Raw genomic sequence first — 5,504 nt, 5'->3', positions numbered from 1 at the left:
TTCATTAGCTTATTGCAGCTGAAGTTGGTGTCTCGGTGCATAATGTGGTTGCTGAAAACCAGGGGGGTTGTACTGCTTAGTTGGATACTGCTGATAAGGCTGTTGAACCGCATTTTGAGTGTTTCTCCAACTGAAATTAGGATGATTGCGGTTGTTAGGATGATAAGTGGCTGGAACAGGTTGCTGCGAACGCTGAAAGTTGCTCACGAACTGAGCTGACTCATTAGAAATTGTACATTGATCAGTCTCATGGGCACCAACACAAAGCTCACAGACACTAGCGATTTGATTAACCCCATGATTAGCCAAAGTGTCCACGTTCATCGTCAAAGCCTTAAGTTGGGCAGCTATAGCAGTTGCTGCATTCAACTCCAGAATTCGTGCTACTTTTCCCTGAGTCAGTCTCTAGGAAGGATTCTGGTACTCATTAGCAGCCATCAGTTCAATAAGTTCATACGCTTCATCGTAGCTTTTAGCCCATAAGGCGTCTCCTGATGCTGCATCGAGCATGGGTCTAGAAGTAGCACCCAATCTATTGTAGAAACAGTTAATAATCATCCAATCAGGCATGTCATAGTACGGGCACTTCCTTAGCATCTCCTTATATCGATCCCAAGCCTCACACAGAGATTCTCCAGTTTGCTGAGCAATCTGAGTAAGAGCATTCCTGATTACAACAGTCTTCGCCATAGGGAAGAATTTAGTGAGAAATTTTTGAGCAAGATCTTCCCAGGTGGTGATAGACCCTGCTGGTAGAGAATGTAACTAGCATTTAGTTTTGTCCCTTAGAGGGAATGGGAAGAGTCACAGCTTGATAGCATCTTCAATCACATCATTGAACTTGAATGTATCGCAGATCTCGATAAAATCCCGGATGTGCATGTTGAGGTCTTCAGTAGGAGAACCCCCAAACTAAACTGAGTTCTGTATCATCTGAATCGTGCTTGACTTGATCTCAAAAGTGTTAGCCCTGATGGCTGACCTGATGATACTTGACTGAATGTCATTGATCTTAGGCTGAGAATAGTCCATCAAAGCCTTAGGATTTTCTGCTTCATCACCCATCTCTACTAAAACTGGTTCCTCGACTTTCTCTTCTTCTTCTACCTTCTTTTCTTCTTCAAAAACTTCCTTTCAAACCACCACAACTTCTTCATCGGCTTTATCCAGTGTTCTTTTACGAGTACTCGAACGCGTATGCATACACCCTCGCTAAAGTACCTGAAATAGGACAAGGAAATAAATAAGTAATAATGTCCGAGTCAATGAACTTTAACAACCACTGATGAAAAATACATTAACTAAAAATTAATACTGTAGTCCCCGGAAGCGGCTCCAAAAACTTGTTAGTCGCTAAACACGCGCTAATAATACACAAAAGTATATGCGTTCGCAAGTAGTATATAATCTTATCTAGTTCGTTCCCACAAAGACTGGCTCGGTTAACTAATTAATTTATGCACTTAAGCAACAATGTATGGTTATTATTCAATGCTAAGACGATAACAATTGAGGTTGTTTATAACTAATAATTAAACTAACAATTATAACTAGGAGATTAAAGATGATTGAATTAATATATATGACAAACATGGGATTCTAACTTCATTAAATACTTCATTTAATAGCCATTTTGTTCTTAACCTTAGCATGTAATGGTGATGACACTAATCAGATAATATGAAACTGATAAACGCCAACTTTTGTTGCACGAATACCATACTACCAGACATCCACAAAAGAGATAGGAGCTGAATAGATACCAATTATATTGAGACCCTATATGTCTATAGAATTTGACAACATAACGGTTTAAGCACAAGTTATCTATCTTGATTACATAGGGCAAGTAAGATGGTTAAAATTACCATACGAATCATGCATAACAATAACACATGATCCTATGCTAGCATGACAAGTTCTAAATCCTTAAATCCATTGTCGCTTCATTAAAGATTAACTCACTATCTTATAAGTTCGCGACAGTCATAAGATAAATACGCACAACCAATACTAGGTTATCATACAATCATCACACACTAAGGCATCGAAACAAATTAACTAAAGAAATCCATAAATAAATCCGTTAGAACCCCACGATAATGATTAGCCCATAATCGTACTCATCATCAACATGGGTTCCGATGAAAGCATGGTATAACAAACGTAGTCTTTATAACGAATAAACAAAACCAAGTTAACACAAGAGTATAGGTTCAACAAAACAAGAAACGAGCATCCAAGATTACAACTCAAAACAAAGATTCACAAGAATAAACTAGATCATCTTCGCCTTTGTTGAATTGTGCTATAAGTCTCTTGTCGTCTTCTCCTTGCGCTCTGATATGTCTCGGACTTGATTACATATGAAAAATGACCTAAAGTTGTTTATATAGCAGCCCCATGCAATCCAGAAGTCCTCCAATTGTAATTATAATAGAATCAGGATTCTCTGATTTTGCACCGGCGCGGACGCGCGCTATCACAGCGCGAGCACGCTGCCATTCTGACATCCTGGCGTGGTCGCGCGCTTGACAAGCGCGGGCACGCCGTACTTCTGGAAAACTTCAGATTTTCTTCTTTTTCTTGCTGCTTCGAGTCGGCTTTCCACGAGCTTTTATTCCAACGCCACCTTGACACAAAATTAGCACCAAAACAATGTTAATTCACCCGATAACCTAGATAATGACTGAAATGCAAAAACACGTTAAAACACTTAACAACTTGAGTACATACGCATCAATTCAAAGCTTATTAGAGCATTATAAAGTGTCATAAATGCCACTCAACAACCGAGCACCGAAAGGGCATAAATATTATGCAATAGTATCCCGGACAACTGGATGACTCATATCGTAAAATATTTGAAGGATGGGACTCTCCCAGAAGATAAAAATAACGCTAAATAATTGAAACATAAAGTTGCCTGCTTCTTCCTTGAAGATGATCAACCATACAGGAGAACTTTTTCAGCACCAACTCTAAAGTGTGTGGATCTGGAGGAGGCCAACTATTGTCTCTAGGAGGTGCCTGAAGGCATTTGTGGAGATCACTTAGCAGCAAAGGCCTTGGCATAAAAATTCATCAGACAAGCATATTACGGGCCAAAAATCCATGCCGACACAGTTGCATATGTCAAAAATGCAACCAATGTCAAAAGTTCAGCAATGTACCTAAGTACAGCCCGAGCCTCCCTGCATCAGTACTTTATCCAATTCCTTTTTCTATCCGAGGCATATATATCATGGGTCCTTTTTCCAGGGCAAAAGGAGACTTAGTCTACATATTGAGCCATTGACTACATGACCAAATGGGCAGAAGTAAAGTCTATACGAACAAATAATCAGCAAGATTGCATAAAGTTCACGGACTTCATTATAATGAGATTCGGGATCCCGGTATGTTGGTCTCGGACAAAGGACCCCAATTTGTGGGCACATATTTTGAAGCATACCTTAAAGAACTCAGAATTAAGCACAAGAGGTCGTTTGTAGCTCATTCGCAGGGAAACGGGAAAGTAGAAGTCATGAACAGGACAATTCTGCGAGGAATAGAAAAATGGCTAGATGAATCCAAGAAGACTTGTCCAGATGAGCTCCTAAAGGTCTTGTGGTCATACAGAACCATTCTCAGGACAGGAACCGAGAAAACTCCTTTCAAACTCACCTATGGTTCAGAGGCTAGACTCCTAGTAGAAACTGGATCCCCTTCTCACAGGGTCACCAAATTTAATGAAGTGTCCAATATTGAAGGCCTAAAACCCAATCTGGAGCTACTGGATAAGTAAGAGATTGGGCAGTACAGAAAATGGAGAGGTACAAAGAAAAACAAAACTTTACTTCAGAAAAAAGGCCAAGATCAGAGAGTATGAAGTTGGTGATCTCGTTATCCGAGACATAAAGGCCTCAAACCCAACAAACCATGGAAATCTGCAGTCTAACTGGGAGGGACCATACAAAGTCAAGGCAGTATTGTGTCCAGGAACTTATAAGCTAAGCTATCTGAATGACACCTAGGTCCTGAACATCAACGCTCCCGGTATCAAGAACAACCAAGAGAGGCTCAGTATGCGGAGTAGCCGGACGCACAACGGCTCCAGAAGAACATGTGTCTCGGAGGTTGGAATGACTAACAGGGTCGAACTTCTTCCGCCCCTTTCCCGAATCAAACTGATTGCTACCACCAATTCTCTTGAACCTTCAAGCCAAGTCATTAAATTGTTGCGACATTGCTTGATAAAATGGGTTCAAAATAGGGATACATGCACAAAGGAACAACAATCAAAGTAATAAAGGTCCCGGGAAACATAAAGATAAATAATATGAGGAGATACAAATAGAAAAACTCTCCAAGAGAGAAAAAACTTACATCCTCCATTATACAATATGGTGTTACACAAAAATTATCCCGGGTCCATTGCTGACCGAGGGCCCTGCAGAAGTCATACATCTTCGCAAGAGCATCTCCCCCGAGCCGCTGGGTAGGGAACCTATCCGTTTTAATTGCATTCTTATATAATGGCATAAACTCTAGTCCCCACCCCGATAAAGATAAACTCCTGATGTCATCTCCGGAGAGAATTTAACATAAAGACTGAGAACTTTCTAGCATCAGCTGGAAACCCGCACTCACTCATGTTAAAGGTAAATTCGTACAGAGGGAAGTTGGTAAAAATTTTGATTTTGAAGAGATGATGGAAGAGTTTAAAGGTTGGTAGGTACTCCTTCACGTGACAGTAGCCCAGGAATCAAGAGATCCATTTAACAGAGTTGAGGGAAAGCTGAGTGAACGGAATCCCATACACATCCCGACAAAGAGATTTGGTAAATTGATAAAGATTGGGTCTCATGCTACGGAGGTGCTCAAGGGGAATCCCAACCCAACCACCCGTAGGCCTATGGTAAACACGCTCGTGAGGATGGGTCCACCTCCATGATAAACCATCCCCGAAGTGGAAAACGACTTTAAGAACATCATCTTACTTGGCCGAATGTATACTTTTTAAGTTCAGGGTGAACCAGGGCAAGAGCATAGCCCATTCCTGGGGCATTAAAAAGAATCTCATCCATACGAGCATGGTCGTAGCACTCCCTACCCAAGGCTTGATAAGAAGAAGCAAGGTCCCTAAAATAAAAGTCAAGAGGAGGATTATTCTCCCGATATTATACAAAGTATTGATTTATATCTACCCAAGACCCATCCCTATGGGCTAAGGTCTACCTGGGATGTAACAAATAAGTAGGAAGTTCGCTAACTACGAGTCTCACGGAACGAGGAGGCAAACTATCAGTTTTTAAAGAAGAAACACTAGAGGAGATATCGGGCAAGCCTATGATCTCGGGATGCTCGGATCTACGATTAAAGTTAGCTAACTGTTTAAATCTCCTACCAAACATACATCTCCCCGGAGTCTATACCATATTCAGATACAAAAAATAAAAATAGAAAACCAAACATTCAAAAATAATAGCTACAAAATCAAAACAACCAATATATACATCACA

At 40.6% G+C, this 5,504-nt stretch overlaps 1 non-coding gene across 1 annotated transcript; it reads left to right on the top strand.

Moving 5' to 3' along the window:
- Nucleotides 1–568: 568 nt before the first annotated feature.
- LOC141669311 (small nucleolar RNA R71) lies at nt 569–675 on the top strand. Its single transcript, XR_012553598.1, has one exon. It is a non-coding gene; the product is annotated as a small nucleolar RNA R71 (small nucleolar RNA).
- The last annotated feature ends 4,829 nt before the right edge of the window (nt 676–5,504 follow it).

This window comes from Apium graveolens, chromosome 6 (genome assembly GCF_009905375.1).
Source record: "Apium graveolens cultivar Ventura chromosome 6, ASM990537v1, whole genome shotgun sequence".
NCBI classification, from domain to species: Eukaryota; Viridiplantae; Streptophyta; class Magnoliopsida; order Apiales; family Apiaceae; genus Apium; species Apium graveolens.
Note: the sequence above shows the minus strand (reverse complement) of the source record. Positions and strands in the feature narration are given on the sequence as shown.